Source organism: Mus caroli, chromosome 11 (genome assembly GCF_900094665.2).
Source record: "Mus caroli chromosome 11, CAROLI_EIJ_v1.1, whole genome shotgun sequence".
NCBI classification, from domain to species: domain Eukaryota; kingdom Metazoa; phylum Chordata; class Mammalia; order Rodentia; family Muridae; genus Mus; species Mus caroli.
This window is the reverse complement of record NC_034580.1, coordinates 88,504,955-88,523,336: the sequence shown is the minus strand read 5'-3', so window position 1 is coordinate 88,523,336 and position 18,382 is coordinate 88,504,955. Positions and strand designations below refer to the sequence as shown.

Genomic DNA, 18,382 nt, shown 5'->3' with positions numbered 1-18,382 from the left:
AAAAGAGAGGAGATCTGAAGACTGCTTTGACATCAGCCACAGAGATGCAGAGTTTGGAGTTTGCCCAGCTGGTTTCCTGCCTTGCTTTGGGGATTACAGTTAATTAGTTGGATGAATCTCAGAAGAGACCTTGAGACTTTTAACATTATTGAGACTGCTATAGACTATGAGGACTTTGAAAGTTGGACTAAATGCATTTTGCATTATGCTATGTTTAAGTATGGCCCCATAGACTCATGTTTTTGAACAAGTCTATGGGGACCAGGGAGTGGAATGTGATGGTTCATAAATCCTTGGACCAGGGAGTGGCACCATCTGGAGGTGTGGCCTTGTTGGAATAGGTGTGACCTGGTTGGAATGGGTGTGTCACTGTGGGTGTGGGCATAAGATCCTCACCCTAGTTGCCTGGAAGTCAATCTTCCACTAGCAGCCTTTGGATGAAGACTTAGAACTCTCAGCTCTACCTGCGCTATGCCTGCCTGGATACTGCCATGCTCCTACTTTGATGATAATGGACTGAACCTCTGAAACTGTAAGCCAGCCCCAATTAAATGTTGTTTTATTAAGACTTGCCTTGGTCATGGTGTCTGTTCACAGCAGTAAAACCCTAACTGAGACAAGTCTTAAGTACATCTCTGTAAGTATCTGATGCATATATTGCCCTTGCATATAATAGTCTTTTTTGAATTCCCTACCCATTTAAATTTCATTTTTAGCATATTTTAATTGTACACATTAATGAGATTCATAATTTTGACCCAAAATTGGATATTTGAAATCTATGGTTTAGAACAAATAAGATTTCTCCTGTTTTTTGGCTTAATATTTACTACTCAATAAATTATAGATTTTCTTTGTTCTTATAGTTAAAGGAATTGGATCAGAATTAAGCACTAGTCTCAGAGAATTATTTTCAAGCTCTTTCCCAGTCACCTGATTCTTGGAGAGATCTTTTGTTTTAACATTGGGTTCTCAGAAAGCTCTCTGTCCCTGAGTATCTGACTTGCCTTAAGAGCTATGCCCTCTGTTGAATCTTAGTGCCAATCTTAAATAGGCAGAAGCATTTTAGTTCTATTTCTCATAGTCCTTGCATAAGTTATACTTCTCCATCTTCCAGGGAAGGACTAGTTCTAGAAGGTGGAACAGGAGGGTTGAATTTTGTTTACAAATACTAAGATTGCTGCTGTGATAGCAGAACTGATATGGACTTGGCCATAGGCTGTTACAATGTTCCATCCCCATAGCACAGAGCATTTGCAAAACAGTCTGTCCAGCCTTGGTTCCACTCAGCACCTTTCTGCCTTTTGGTGTCATTCTAACAGTTTTTGGTAACTTCCCTAGTCATTAAATGGTCTCCTACCTTTTTTTAATGAAGGCAACCATTTTTGCAAAATTTCAGACAAACTCGAATGTATATGCTTAGGACTTGACTTTACAGATATTATCAATATAAAAACTCTAGAAAGATGGATAATAGCAAGAAGGCCAATTGGGGGAGTCACTGTAATACTAAAAAAAAAAAAAACCGGAAGGGAAACTTCTAAAATATTAATGTACAAAGGCAACGTAGGGACATATGTTGCCATATGCATTCTAGTGAGATGAGGCTCAATTTCTGCCTTCCTTCATGTTCTCCAGTAATGTGACACTCTTGATTTGTGGAACACACCAGAGTGGCCTTAGAACCCTTTGCTTTTTTCTGGTTTATCAACTTTTATCTTTTTTTGGGGGGGGGGTGGAGAGAAACCTGAAAAAATTATTTTTTATTTTTTTTNATTTTTTATTAGATATTTTCTTTTTTTTTTTATAAAGCGTAAACATTTTATTCACCATACCCTGTTTATTGATGTGCTTCACTTTAAACAATTGAACCATACACATTAGATATTGTAGCAACTCTGAATAGCAAAACTTTGCTTTTTCCAACCTTGGCATTTTTTCTCTCTGTTTAGTTGCTTGGTTAGACTAATACAGGGAATTCTTTTCTTTACAATGTGCTACTTTAGAAATCTCAGCTTACATCTTTTCCATCCATTCATCTGTTAAGTCTGGGTTCAAGCATGAGATGGTTCAGCAGGTCACAGCATCAGTTAGCTATTTTCTTTACTTACATTTCAAAGGTTATCTCCTTTCCTCATTTCCCCTCCAAAATCCCCCTATCCCATCCCTCCTCCCCCCTGCCCACCAACCCACCCACTTCTGCTTCCCTGTACTGGCATTCTCCTACACTGGGGCATCAAGCCTTCACAAAACCAAGTGCCTTTCCTCCCATTGATGTCCGACAAGGCCATACTCTGCTACTTATTGCAATGGCTTTGTATACAGGTTACACATGAATCCAAATGGTATTAAAAAATACTTATATCAGATCTCTGGTCTCAGAAATTCTGATTCAATTATTCTAATGGGAGGATCAGCCATTCATATATTTTTTAAAATTCTTAAAAGCTCTAATGCATGGGAAGGATGGAGAGGCTAGCTCTAGTTTCTTTGGCTTGATCCCAGCTTCACCATTTGATACTGCTTGCTGAACTGTCTGGATTTCAAGGCATGCTGATCTTCCAATTCATCCTAGAATTTGAGTCCAGTGATGCAAGCTAAGGAACTCCAAACCACTGGTCTGAAACTCCCATCCCATCTCATTTGGCATTCCAAAAACATCCTTACTATAATCATTCCTATTACTATTGTTAATTAATTATGATGCATAGGTTTTTATGTATGTATATCTTCTTCATTTAGTTACAAGTCAGCCCAATGACTACACAGTATCCTTTTTTTTTTTTTTTTTTTTTTTAATATATTTTTTTTGTCCCCAGTACAGGCACCTGTAATAGAAAAACAGTCAGTACAAAAGTCTGGAATAAATTAGATAAATCATTGCAGTGTGCTTGGTGGGCTCCCTGAAGATCTCCTTAAAATTCTTCAGTGAGGCGTTCATGTATAGAATGTGGATGGTATGCATAGATGCCTCCATTTCCCACAGCTGAGCAAGAAAAATGCAGTTAAAAAGAACACAGGCTAAAACAAATCTCATTAGCTACTCAGTTTCTTATATATCCACATAGGCTTGTGCTACTGAAAATTCCAAGATGGTATGAGTGGTGTTGTAATTCCTTTCTTATACAGAGCATACTGATATACTACTGGACTGTTTTAGTATATATACAATATGTCATATATAATATATATGTAATATATTACATATGATAGATTGTAGATCATATATGATATATTGTACATCATACATTATATATATATTTTTCAGACTATTGGCAACACCTTTAACTTTCAAAACAAGATTATCTAGTGCTATTGTAGCTCAGTTGTGCTAATGAACTATTTCTCACATGAAAAGCTCATACAGATTGGCCTGACTTTCAGAGGAAGGAACTGGCAGACACAAGAATTAAGGCAAACATGGTGAGTTCAGGATACTATGCCTTAAACAGATCCTAATTCTTCCCTATTCTCTCTTTCTTGCTAAGGTGTTCTAGTTGATTCTGAAGTGGTACATTCTGCAAATCCCCGCTTTTTTGCTTCAGATTTTACTCTTATGCCATTTTAGTCTTATAATAATCTCACACTGACCTGCCTAATGTCAGTAAGTCAATTAGAATATTCTTAGATATGTTTAATTATTGAGGATGATTGGTTTCTTTGTAACAATTTAAAGATACACCTGAAGTTTTACAATTAAAAATACCCAAGAAGACAGAAATTATTGTGTAGATATAACCTTTGACATCTGCAGCCAACTGATTTTCACAAAGGTGCTGAGAATGATAGGTTATTCTATGCTGGCAGAATGAGCCAATTCAAAGCAAATTAAAGTATATAAAGGCAGGTTTATTGGGAAGCTGCTCTCAGGAGGGTTCTGTGGTCCCAAGACCAAGGGAGGGAGACAAAAGAGATGGAGAAGATAGAGAGAAAGAACATGCAGAGAGAGAGAATGCAGAGAGGGAGAGAAGAGGAGCTAAGACCAAAATGGCTGGGTTATACAGGGAAGGACTTCCTGGGGAGGGGCAGTCCAGCCCCTGGAAGATCAAAGAAGAGGCCAGGTAGACCAGGTAGGGACTGAGGGACATTGGAAGAACCTGAGGCCAGGTCCACTTTGGTCTGTTAAATATGCACCTCGGCCCCTTGTCAGGATCTGAAACCCAACAAAAAGTATGCAGTAGAGAAAGGGGAGGGTTTTTTTTTTTTTTTTTTGGTTGGTTGGTTTTTTTTTTTTTTTTTTTTTTGATGAAACAAAAAAGGGTGTATGTGTGTGTGAAGGGGATGGGTATAGGGGGGGGAATTGGGTAAAGAATGAAAAAAGACTGTTGTCTCTCACCAGTTATCACATGACTAGTAGAAGAAAATAAGGAGAATATATTGGAATGGGCAAATGATTCCTTTTGACCAAGTATGCAAATAATGCAGGAACAGAGCAGACAGATACATCTTTTCCATGATAGAGAAGACAGTCAATAGAGCAGGAGAAAACCACTGCAAACTATATATCCTATAAGCTGTTAATGGCCACTGTCTTCAGAAGCCTCTAAAGTTGTTTTCAAGAGTATGTTTCTATTTTTTCCCATGATGCCACACTGCTATTCTGTCTGCTAACCTTTTTTACAGATGTGTCTTCCCCTATGCTCAGTCAATAGATTTTTCTGGTTTCTCCTTTGCTTTTATCCCAATGCTCCCTTTGTAAAGGGTAGTCCCTATTGTAAAGAATCCAATATTGTGAAATTGTCACCTGTTTGAGCTGGGTCTCCCCTTCTCCCATTTCAACCTCAGGCTTCTTTATCTCGGGGTCCTCTAGGGCCATTTGCCTGGTGACACCCTGGGTTCCCTAACTCTGCCACGGGAAGAGAACAGCAAAACAGCCAGAGTAAGTACCTCATGTGCTTGTGAACATTTGGAAGGTAAACCACTCCCAACAGTGGTTTCTTTGTTTATCCTATAGTATAAAAGGGCCTGCAGTAGGAATAAGAAACTGGAAGTTCAGCCATGGAGATACAGCTCAACTGTGAACTCCAGCTGATTGCTACAGTCACCAGTCAGTATCTCTTGGATGCTCCAAGTGCCCAGTTTGCTGTGATTTTACTTAGAAGCCTCCAATCTCCCTTCAAGGGGGCACTCTGGTCCACAGCAGACTGTGGGAAGCTTTGGCTGAAGGCCTTAAAGGTGCCTTCTCAGTTTTTGATCCGGGTTTTGTTAAGATCCCAGTTCATGATGTTACCTTCTCCCCAATTGGAAGTATCACCCCCAGGGGGCTGAGACTCTCTATTGGGAACTCCAGCTGATAGTTAAACAGGGCTTGCAGGGTCAATTCCTGCTGAGGGTTTAGAGTGCTTGATTTGATAGTTCCCATTTTTCCCTCTGCCCTGTTATCTTATTCTTTTTCTTTTGCTTGCTAGAGATTTGAAGCGTCTCACATATTCAAAAATGGAAACATAGTTGTAAAAGATTATTCTGTTGACCAAAAAAACAAAACAAAACAAAAACAAAAAACTGAACAAAACAAACAATAACAACAACAACAAAAAACTACCCACCCTTAGGTTTTCTTTTTCTCTCTCATTTCTAGACATCATCCTGAGTGTCTAGCATTTCTTCTTGCAACTGGCATTATCATACTTCTAATAGCCATACTTATAATAATTCTCATCTAACACTTTTCTTTTCCACACAGTATATGTTTTTAAAAATATTTCTCTTTTGTTTTTTTTATCACTTATAAGATATTCATTAATATATGATTGCATAAAATAATGCAAAATTCTCCCTACTTCACTTTCAGCTAAAGACCGCTTTTATAGGTCTTAGAATAAAAAATAAGCAGTCTAATGTGAATCCTGAGAAAGGAGCAACTCCCCTCTGCCTTGCTCTTGTGTAAAAATCAGAGGTTTTCCTTTCTTCCTCTTCCCCATCATCTGTCTGCACTCCATTTGCATGGCATTCAGTTGCCTCAGTCATCACTGTCTGTCTATGTAACTGCGTTCCTCCCTCTCAGGCAGATAGTGTCAGGCTGCCCAAAGATGCCCCTGACTCATTTTCTACTCTAACTAATTACTCTTTCGTTTTGTTGTCTCACCTCATTGTTATTATCGTAAAAATCCATTCTGCACCCTTACTTTCTGGGTCAAATGATTACATAATGCCAGTTCACACACACTCTTATTTTCCAATCTTAGTGTAGATCAGAATTCCATAGAAAAATTAACCTCCTGGTCAACACCTGCCTTTCTCACTGGACCTTAAGCTTAACAAGGACCCAGCCCCATTACTTACGCTCCTCCCCTGCCTCCAAACTCTCTTGAAATGGCAGGCACAAGAAACCACTCAACACATTCTGAGTGCAGTGCTTGAGAAGGTGGTATGAATGCTGCATATTGTTCAGAGAGTGATAAGGCTCTCTCTGCTTATGAAGCAGCTCTGCCATTGGATTGTACTTCTCTTCATTTTGTAGAAGTTAAGTGATTATTCCAGCCAGAGACTCCCAAATAATGTTTACTTGAACCTTAACTCTTGATTTTCTCAAGCATGTTTCCTTCTAAATTACACAATGCTGTATCCGTAATCTAAATGTTGGTACTGGCTCTTGAGATTCACTCAGGCTTCCCCCAACTGCAGAATCTAATTTCCTTTCTGTGGCTCAGCCAGAATCTGCTGAAAACTGCAAACTGCTCCCTTGACTCTCTTTGGGAGCCGAGGAGCTGATTCGGGGAGAAACAAAGAACGGAGAGGTTTAGAGTTTGCTCTTTCCACATTGTGCTTATTGATAACTGCTTGGATGTGTGTTCCTCGTCTCCATTTTATTATTGTGGTATCTGGGGGGCTATTTAATGATTTTTCAAGCATTTCGGTCCTTTTCCTGTTGGGTTGCTTCTTCCCCCCTGCCTGGCACACACAGTAGGCGGACTCACATGCATCTGAGACTCAGAGATTCATAACAGCCTCTTACCTGAGCTAACAGATGCTCACTGTAGAAACCAGCCTCACACTGCTGCACACGGAATAATCATCCTTCTGAAGGTAGACTCCCTGTAGCAGAAGAATACTTTGGATTAGAGCTAAGTAGTAAAGGGAGTTGAGCTGTACAGTTAAGTGACAGACAGTGTCAAGATGTCAATATTCAAGCTGTCCCCAAACAATACAGGTCACTTGTCTTTTCTATAGGTAAGGAAACTGAATCCTACAAAGTTCAGTCAATTTCCTGATGTATGGAAATGAATTGCTATAGTACCAAGTATCCATTGCTTTTCCACACTATTTACAGAAAGGCTCCTGTGGCTGTCAGATGCTGCCTGCTGACTGTGCATGTCAGCCTCCACCTCTTCCCTTTTTCCCTCCCTCCTTTTGTCTTTGGATTAAAGTGGTAAGAAAACAAATATAAAGGATACACAGTGTTAAGGGAACTTTGTTTTTTTTTCTCCATACAGATTTTGTCAATGACATTAGAGGATATTTGATTCCTACTCCCACCGAATCTTATGCAAAACAAAGGTGTCCAAAGTGTGTTTGACTATCCACTCATTATAGTGATTAGATTTTCTGTCTTCAGCTGCTATTCAACTAATATTGGGCACTCTGTTCTCAGTACTGGGGCAAGACAGTAAGGATCTAGATCTTGTGGAAAGAAAAGGAAACAGTGTATTTACAATGAACAGAGAAAGTTAAGACATCTATGTGGTTACCTCAAAAATAAAATAAAAAATAAAAAAGCAGTATTACTATGATCAGTTAGCCTGAATTCTTAGGTAATTCTGGAAAGCTATATTGTTACCTACACTAGGTATGAACCATTTGTTTTCCCTCGTCTTACCTCTGAATCTGCATCTATAATATCAATACCCTATCACCATATTTTATGCCGTCCAGTTACTAAGATGCCCCTTGCTTTCCATTACTACACTTTCTTTCTTTTATTTTTATTTTTTATTTTTTCTCTTTCTTTATTAGATATTTTCTTCATTTACATTTCAAATGCTATCCTGAAAGTTCCCTATACCCTCCCCCCTGCCCCCCCTCCTGCTTCCCTACCTACCTATTCCCACTTCTTGCCCCTGGCATTCCCCTGTACTGGGGCATATAAAGTTTGCAAGACCAAGGGGCCTCTCTTTCCAATGATGGCTGACTAGGCCATCTTCTGCTACATATGCAGCTAGAGACACGAGCTCTGAGGGTACTGGTTAGTTCATATTGTTTTTCAACCTATAGAGTTGCAGACCCCTTCAGCTCCTTGGGTACTTTCTCTAGCTCCTCCACTGGGGGCCCTGTGTTCCATCCTATAGATGACTGCGAGCATCCACTTCTGTATTTGCCAGTCACTGGATTAGCCTCACTCCAGACAGCTATATCAGGGTCCTTTCAGCAAAATCTTGCTGGCATAATCAATAGTGTCTGGGTTTGGTGGCTGATTATGGGATGGATCCCCGGGTGATAAGTGGATATTAGCCCAGAAACTTAGAATACCCAAGATACAATTTGCAAAACACAAACAAATCAAGAAGAACGAAGACCAAAATGTGGATTCTTCATTCCTCCTTAGAATAGGGAACAAAACACCCATGGAAGGAGTTACAGAGACAAAGTTTGGAGCTAAAACGAAAGGATGGACCATCCAGAGATTACTACACTTTGTTACAGTGTATTTTCTTTTCAATACTAGATAGCTTCGTCCTAAAACTAACAGATTTTGCCCCTTTCTTCTTTACTTTCTGATGGACTCTTCCTTTGCAGACACTTCTAATTCCTAGCCTTAATATCCTTACCAAAATGTACCTACTCAGTAAGTCATGTTCTGAGCTAGGGTGCTTGATTGTCTTGGCACACATTTGCCATTCGTTTTGTTTCCGATGTTTGGACTATTTCTTGCTCAGGTGAGAGTCTGTTTGCCTTCCATGGGATTGATTCTAGTGCTAATCCTGCTTTCTCTCAGAGAAAGATCATAGCTTAACTTCTAGTGATGACTTCAGATAGCGCAGAAACCTATATTTATAGAGATAAAAATTGTTAATTTAAGAGTTTCAAGACAACCAATATTGTCAGTGATACTGAACATGTGAGTGCTTTGAAGTGGTTTTCTTTTTTCTTTTTGGTTTTTCGAGACAGGGTTTCTCTGTGTAGCCCTGGCTGTCCTGGAACTCACTTTGTAGACCAGGCTAGCCTCGAACTCAGAAATCCACCTGCCTCTGCCTCCCATGTGCTGGGATTAAAGGCGTGCGCCACCACCGCCTGGCTTGAATTGTTTTTCATTTGTTCTCTGTAAAGCATTAATATTGACAGTCCTCAGGGACTTCAAAATTGTATTAGAAAAACACATACCCTTTCCTCTAGCGACAGTCATCAGGTGAGCCAAGATGGGTGCATGCAAATATATCCAGGAGCTGTGGAGGAAGAAGCAGTCCGACATGATGAGCTTTCTTCTGAGGGTCCATTGCTGGCAGTACTACCAGCAATCTGCGCTGCACAGGGCTCCCTGTCCCACCCAGTCTGTTAAAGCACAAAGACTACAAGACTAGGGGTACAAGAATAGGCAACGTTATGTCATTTACAGGATTCATGTCTGCCGTGGTGTCGCAAACGTCTGGTTCCTAGGGGTGTAACTTACAGCAAGCCTGTCCACCTCGGTGCTAACCAGCTGAAATTTGCCTGAATCCTTCAGTCTGTTGCTGAGGAGAGAGCTGGGCACCATTGTGGGGCTTGGGGAGTCCTGAATTCCTACTGTGTTGGTAAAGATTCCACATATAAATTTTTTGAGGCTATCCTTATTGATCCATTTCATAAAGCTATCAGAAGAAATCCTGACATCCAGTGGATCACCAAACCAGTCCACAAGCACAGAGAGATGCACGGACTGACATCTGCTGGCCAAAAGAGCTGTGGCCTTGGGAAGGGCCACAAGTTCCACCACACTATTGGTGGTTCTCACTGTGCAGCCTGGAGAAGGTGCAATACTCTCCAGCTCCACCTTTACTGCTAAAACACGTGATATCTGTAAAATTTGTATCCAATAAATAATTTAGGACAGCCCCCCCCAAAAAAAAGAGAGAGAAAAAGAAAAAAAAAAGATATACAGAAAAACAAGGGCCCTTGACTAGCTCACAAACAAAAATATCTTTATTGGACATATTGTTTCACTATCAAACCATATAATATGTTGAGAAGACTGAAGTACTTGTCTTGGGACCAAGAAAACCTTGAAGCTGAAAGTTGGGCTGAGTAATGCATAGAGACCTCTTGATGGAGCAACCTTGGTGGTGGCCTAAGAATCTGAAGCTATCAAGTGTGAATTGCAAGTGAGTATTACTTATCTTACACATATCTCAAAGTTTGATAAAACTCTGCAACATCAAGAAAGGAAGTTAGTCTGATAAGTGTGATCATCCTTTAATTCTTCAAGCAGATCAGCTCCAAGATGTTCCGTGAAAACCAAACTCCAAACATGCCAAGACTCCTAATTAAATTGCCCACCATTAGTTGTATGTCATCACATGCCCCTTAAATATTGTTGTATTACTTGTAATACCCAATATAATGTGTAATATACATAAGTAGCCATTATACTTTATTTTTAGGGAAATAATGACAAGAAAACAAAATTATTGAGGATTGATATGAGTACAAATCTCTGAATCCCATGGTTTTTTTTGCTTTGTTTTGTTTTGTTTTTAAGGTTGTGACCCCTACAGTGCTGAGGAGAGGTGAGAAACAAGAGGATTGCTAGGCTAGGGTTTGCTTGCTGACAGTCTAGGACCAGGTTGATTGAGAGATCATGTCTCGCTGATGAAGAAGGACAGACTAGGACTTCCTTGAATTCTCCCTCATTACACACATGCTCTCACACTTACAGATAGTGTTAAAGGAAGGAGGAAGCAAGTCATTTAATGATCATTACAAATGCAGTTTTACGTGACTTTTACCATGTTGCCTTGAATCTACAGGCACAGAAGGCAAGACATGAGGATCAGTGGGCTTTTCTGTTCACATCTTATAGTAGCTTAAGATTCATATTTTCAGGGAGCAGTCATGATGGAGCCTCCTTGAAACAATCCTCTCTAATAATTCCAGATATATACATTATATGCCAAATACTGTGTTTATATTGTTCATCCCAGCTCAGTGTGGCAGATATTAATGGCTCCAATTCATAAATTGTGGGGGGTGGTGGGGGAGGAAGCAGATGGGCTGATCAGGAACTGACCAGAGTACTTCACCTAGAACCCTGTCACTAACAGTCACAAAAATTGTTTTTGGCCCCAGAACTTCCTGGCTGCAGGTCTGTCGTCTTTATAATACACCTTGTTGTGTTTTCATTGCATGCAGAGACCAGTGGTTTTATACACTGTTTCTCACTTCAACCCAGGTGATCCTTTAATCAGCCAGCCATTGTAGGCAGTATATTATATACACGATGTTTTGTTTCAAAATAGGCTGCTTATATGTTGATTTGGGGAACAATTAATTCACCTGATTTGGACTCCAAGCACAGCCCAATCAATGACATAAAAGTGAAGACTGCTGCAATTTTAAAATTGCAAGGAAGCCAGTGAAGCTGTATCAGTGTGAGCATGTGTTTTTGTTGGATGGCAAAACAAAGGATTAAAGGAAGAAATAGCTACCAAAGGCTTCTGACAAAGCTCCTTAAGCTTGGAGATGCATTCCAAGGGACTGATGGAATTTTCCTCTTTGGGAGTGTAGTAGTGTGAGTATCTAGCTTTGAACCACCCAAGTTTTAAAGCAACCAGACCCATCATGCTCCTCTTGTCAGAGACTGGATTTGCCTCTTTTGGTTATCCATGTTTAGAAAATGAAGCAAACATCACTGCTGTTGGGGATAGTAGTTCAATAGAGATAAAGCCACACTTAAAATTCCAATATTTTAAACAAAATCTTGGGGAGGGTGTTGCAGGTCTATTATGTTAAAGATACTAGAATGACTTTATTTTGTATGAAGGAGATGGCCCTTACACCCACTGAAATGTAATCTTTTAAATGATTAAAGAGGAAGAGACAGAATGGGAGAAAACAATTAGAAGGTTAGAAATAGAGACTGATGCCTGGCTGCCAGGGGCCGAGATCATCTGCTGTTCCCCAATGCAGGAATTAGTACGAGAGGATTCTCTTCTATAACATGCAGAATGATTCCATGGGCAGTTTAGTTGCAGGTGCCTGGATTCCACAAATGAGCAAAGATGAATTTGTGTTCTTACAAGTTCTCTAGGTTGTAGTAGTTTGTAGAGAAATGTTGTAGAAAGAGTCTTCCTCTTTGGCATGTTAAAAGGAAAACAACACTCCAACCTTCTCAGCAGCATGCAAGGACACAGGACAAAAACCATAACTAAATTTCCCAATTCTCACTGAGGTTCCCAACCTTACAAAGAAGACATGAATACATTCTTAGGAGGCGCAAAGAAGCTGAGATGATTAACCTTGGTGGCCAACTTGATTTGATCTGGGATCAACTAAGAAGAATGTTGAGTACATCTGAAAGGGGACTTCTTAGAAGGATTAAACGAAGGAGGCAAATCTTCTGCCAGTTGGCACCCATACATAAGGAGGATCCAGGGAAAGGATGTTTTTAATTGTTTGTCTCCTTTTCCCCTTTGCCTGTGAGTACATTTACTCTATTGCCAACCCTGATGCCACCATAGCTGCCATCCTTCACTGCCATGGGAACCTAGCTTGTCTACCTTTCAAGTGGACTGAAGACAAGGGACTCTACAGGAAATTGTCCAGACTATCAGAGGCTGGTTGGGATGGCTGAGTCATCCCATCTTGTGACATGATCAGCTATCTAGTGTTTTTAGCATCTCTGTTTTGCAGATTCCTACTGTTGGACTACCCATGAAATGTTACGCAAACCAGTTGTCTCAGTATCTTTCCCTGGTGTTGGAATAATATAGCCCTACAAAATCAATTTACAGTAGCAGATCAGAGAATCATCAATTCTTCTTTTCTCAGTAATCATTAATTGCCTATAGTATATCATCTAGAGCCTTATTTTATTTCTTCCTTCCATGTTGCCATGCCAACTGATGATGTGTACCTCTACCACTGGTCCTGTTTAGGTAACCATGTTGTTGAGATGTCATGCATATAGCTTCCCTACCGTATATACATAACACTATCTCATAGTAGAAAGCCTGGTCCTCTGGTTATTATATTCTTTCTGATCCATCTTCTAAGATGTTCCCTGAACCTTGGTGTAGGGGTTATGTTGAAGATCTTCAGGTTGAACACTCAACAGTCAACTGTTCTCTGAATTTTGATCAATTATAATTTCATGCAGTGGTCTCCTACTGCAAAAAAAAAAAAAAACCCAAAACAAAAACAAAAACAAACAAACAAACAAAAACATTGGTCATCCTTTAAAACATACATATGAACAACACTAATAAAATCAGCAGATTGTGTGTGTGTGTGTGTGTGTGTGTGTGTGTGTGTATATATATATATATATATATATATATATATATATATATACCAATAGTAACTGAAGAGGAGGTCATGAATTTGAGAGGGAATAGGGGAGCATGGAAGGATTTGGAGAGGGATAGAGATGTAAATGATATACATATAGCACTCAGGTAGAACATTTTCAAAATATAAAATGAAAAAGAACCTTAAAAGGCAGAGAGTTTATCTTAGCTCACAACTCAGATGTGCAGGAAAGCTAAGGCATCAGAATCTTGAAGTAGTCAGTCATATTGCATTCCCAATCTGAAATAGAAAGCAGTGCTTGCTAGTACCATGGTTTCTTCATTTTATACAGTCCAGGATTCCTTGGATAGGGTGTGGTCCTGCCCATAAATAAGACTGATCTTCACACAACAATTAACATAAACAAGATAGCTCCTACAGTCATGGGCAGAGGTCCTTGACCCAGGTGATTCTAGGCCCTGTTAAGTTGACAAATAACACAACCATAGCAATTGTAAATCATAATACATTTTTACTCTATCAGTTCCTCCAGAGAACCTGTGTAGAGTAAGGCTGTGTGGTTATTACTTCCTTCTTTCTGCTTAACAAATTACACAACAAATGTGTCTGTAGCACTGATTACAGTGTTCCTGTGAATGAGAGTTTTCGTTAATGTGTGTGTTTTATACAATTGATACTAAAAATTACGAAGTTGTAAGATAAATAGAGTTAATATTTTAATCCACAAAGATCCTGATAAAATCTGTGAGTCACTCTATGAATGTGTCTCTAGCTTCAGGTAAGGTACATTGAAGGGTTTGGGGGGGGGGTAAAGTTCATAAAATAACATTATTGAAAACAGGAAGACTAGTCCAGAGAGTATCCTTGGGACTAGATTTGATATTCGGGTTTTGATTTGTATTACAGGTATTCAATAGATTCCCACTATTTTTTGTCTGCAGACCTCCTTCTACTTAGCTATCTGATATATTTGGAAATGAAGTTTTTGCTCTAATTAAAGAATGGGGTAGATATCTAATCAGTTGAGAATGATGATACTTTTAATATGTTGCCCCTTATCTTTAACTATCAGTTTCATTCTAGATAATGAGTCAGCATTATTGAATTGCAAACTGTGTGACCTGACTTTATTACAAAAGAGAAAACATGTCAATTGCAATAGCTCGTCCTGTTTCCTAGTAGACACACAACAATGTGGCCAAGTGTTTTCCTGTTGAGAAATGCATGCACAGGACAGTAAATGTTGGCTGTCTTTCCTCTTAAATGTTTCCTGAACTCATATCCCTAAACAAGCTATGCTCCAAATAGACTGTTTGCATAAGGGATGCAATTCTTAATGATGGAAAGTGGATTTTTAGTAGCTGGGGGCTTTAAATGGAGGGCATTTTGGCAAATGTTTTGGAAGGCTGAGTTTAACCCAAGCATAAGAAAAATACATGAAAACAAAAAAATAGAAATCCATAGAATAAAGTGAACTGCTGGACGTGCAAACATCTGATGCCTGGAACCACAGGAAAGTCATCCTTTCTTGTCAACTTCTTAAATGGTAGCACCTTTCAGTGAAGTCTGCAGGCTTCCGTTCTTAGGTTCATGTTCATGTTATATCTGTTGAATGTCTACAACTTTCCAGACATTGTCGGGTAAGTTACATGCTGTATCTTAAGTACTGGAAAGTATCAATTCAGGAAGATATTTTTTTATTCTAGTGTGGGACACAGAAGAACTTAGGTTCACGATAATGAAATGACCTCTCCTAAATTGCAACTTGAATGAATCATGAAGCTAGGATTTCAGCTCTCATCTTTAGTCTCAGGTTTATCATTTATTTCACCTTTCTTTAGAATTCATCATGAATTTCTTACTATGCCTTAAAGGCCGTGTGTATAAATGCAGATATCCTCGATGGGCATTATTTCACAGCAGCATTTACTGTGACAGTAACTGCAGAAAATGAGTTCCTCAAAGTAAGTTATAGTAGCAGGTCATTATGTACTAGGAGATTTCATTTTATAAAAAACAAAATTGCCCTTCAAACTGCAAGCATTTAATTTTTAATGTGCTAATTTTAATTAAGTTTAATTAATGCTGCTGATCTTGGTAAACTTAGAGAACTTCAAATGACATCCTCAGAAGCCCTGGAACATCTTTCTTCCTTGTCAAAATCAGCCTTCTGGCTCCATCCCAACCCATGCTTCAGCAGAAATTGCTTACTCTTTGCTCTTTCTGAAGTTGTGCTATCATTTATCCATTTGTTATATGAAATCCAATTTGTAATTGAATCTTCATCCAATATTTTATCAGAGAGAGCGATGAGCTAGAAGACCATTCATTATCTCAAAGAGTGCAACTGCATTCTGCTGCGCTCCCTGAGTTAATAGCCAGGCTGTGTCTTCAAGGTTTGCTCCCATTCAGTGTTTAGCAACACTCTATCACATCTGGTGCACCTAGGAGGGAAGTTCTTCCTCCACTCCTGCTCATGTATATCCAGGTTAAGAGGAAAGCATTGAAGCTTAGCTGCTATTTCTATAGCTTTTCAATATTCTGATTCTGTATTCTGGAGGAAAATACAGAGTACATACCAACAGATGTCCTTTAAAACCCTATGATCCACCCTACAGACCCAAAGAAGTTAAAGAAGGCTGGCCCAAGCGAGGATGCTTGAGTCTCACTTTGAAGGGGGAATAAAATAGTCATAAGAGGCAGAGGGCAAGAGGTAATTAACTGGGTGAGAAAGGGGAGGGGGAGGGAATTGGTGGGTTCAGGATCAGGTGTGGGAGAAACAGGGAAATCTGCAACTGATGAGGGTTGTTTCTTTGCAGGGAATATAGGGATTGGGGAGGCTCCCAGTTGTCCATGTAGGTGACCTTAGCCTAGATGCCTAACAGTGGAGATGTGGAACCTGAAGAAGTCTCCTCCTGTAGCCATGCAGGCACCCTGTGGAGGGATAAAGACAGCAACCCACCCACAACATTTTTGACCCAAAGTCTATCTGTCTAAAAGAAATGCAGGGAGAAAGACTAAGCAGAGACTAAAGGAATGGCAAACCAATAACCATCCCAACTTGAGACCCATCCCATGGGTAAGCACCAATCCCTTATACTATTAATGATACCGTTATGCTTGCAGATAATATCCTAGCATAACTTTCCTCTGAGAGGCTCTACCCAGAATCTGACTGAAACAGATACCCACAGCTAAACATTGGGGCACTTATAGATGTGCTGGGGGCCAAGATTGAAGGCCCTGAAGGGCATAGGAACTCTACAGGAAGACCAACAGAGTCAACTAACCTGGATCCTTGGGAGCTTTTAGAAACTGAGCTACCAACCAAAAAGCATACATGGGCTAGACTGAGGCCCCCAGTATATGTGTTACAGATGTGCAGCTCAGTTTCCATATGAATCCCCTAACAAGTAGAATGAGGGGTGGACTGTCCCTAAAGCTATTGCCTGACTGTAGAATCCATTAACCAATAGGGCTGCCTTGTCTAGCCTCAGTGAAAGTGGATGAGCCTAATCTTGCAGAGATTCTTTGCTGGAGTTGAGGGATACACATGAGGAGTCCCACCCTCTCAGAGGAGAAGGGGAACAGGATTGGAAGGAGTGGAGGGAGGGATTCTGTGAGGGGAGTGGGATCAGGAACAGTGTATAGTAGAGAGAGAGAGAGAGAGAGAGAGAGAGAGAGAGAGAGAGAGAGAGAGAGAGAGAGAGAGAGAGAGAGAGAAGAGAGAAGGCCAATGACAACAAAACCCTCTAACTGGAGAAATAATAGGAACTCTGATAGCTCATACTTAAGGTAGCTAAAATAGCCTAGATGTTGTCAGAGGCAGGTATTTTGTATGGTTTTAGAATGAAGCTTCTAGAGGAATTGAAATTTGGACTCTAAAATTCAGTTATGCAAATTTTCTTGTCCTTGCTTTGGACCCTTACTGTGTTCAGAGTTCAGTATGAGCAGCCTGAACTGAGGTCTTTGTTACTTTAATCTTTCTTTTCTCTAGTGGTTGCAGTTCTCTTCTTTCCTGCTACCAAAAATGAGTACTTCCTTCCCACCACTTGACACTAGTCTCCAGCACTGTACAGTAGAGCTCTGTCTTCATACCTTGTCAAGGGTATTGCTCTAGTAATTCTTTCTGGATCACACCTGTGTCTCTTTGTTAGAAGAATACATTAGTCTTGATGTAGGGACCTGTCATCTTCCTTAAAATTTCTCCAGCTCAACCTAAAAGAAAACATCTTTTTGATTTTACGTTTTTATTACTCCTACCTCATTTCTGTAAGTCTTTATATAGAACAATTCTTTAAGGGGTTCTAGACTCTCTCTATATTCTTTCCACACTCCTTATCTTTTGGTAATGCCTCTTAAAATTGTATTTCTAGCACCAGTTTGCAGCTGCTTTGACACTACAACAACTATCATCTCTGGTTCTCATTTCACATGTTGTATGAGTGAAGTCATGTGATGGTCTGTGTTTATGTGTGGACTACAGCCCCATGACTTGTCTGATGCATATTATAATCTTCTGGTCCTTCTATGACAATCATATTGTTACTTGACATTTGTTTTTATTTGTATCCCTGATGATTTCCTAAGTTGTCTCTAGTGAAGCTCTTTCTATTAAACTGTGGGCTCATATGTTCAACTTTTCATATATAATATTTAATGTGTTCAACATCATAAGCCCATCTAAGCTCTTGGAAGTCCTTGCCATTTTATATTCACCTCTGCCACCTGCAGTTTATCTTAGTGGGTGGCAAGTGAATATTTGGGTTTCATAGTTCTATATAAATGTCTTCATTTGGGTTCCTCCAATTTCTATGTGTTATGTTAAGACATCTTGTTGTTCTGCCTTCAGACTATAAATTCAGATCCTATATTCTTCTTATGTCCTCCATTATAACGCCTAAGATATAAACTAATATTATTTTAAGCTTCGACTATTCCAATA

The 18,382-nt window shown here is 39.6% G+C and overlaps 1 pseudogene; it reads left to right on the top strand.

The window, feature by feature from the left end:
* Positions 1 to 9,353: 9,353 nt before the first annotated feature.
* Positions 9,354 to 9,976, top strand: LOC110304547 (annotated as a pseudogene).
* The last annotated feature ends 8,406 nt before the right edge of the window (positions 9,977 to 18,382 follow it).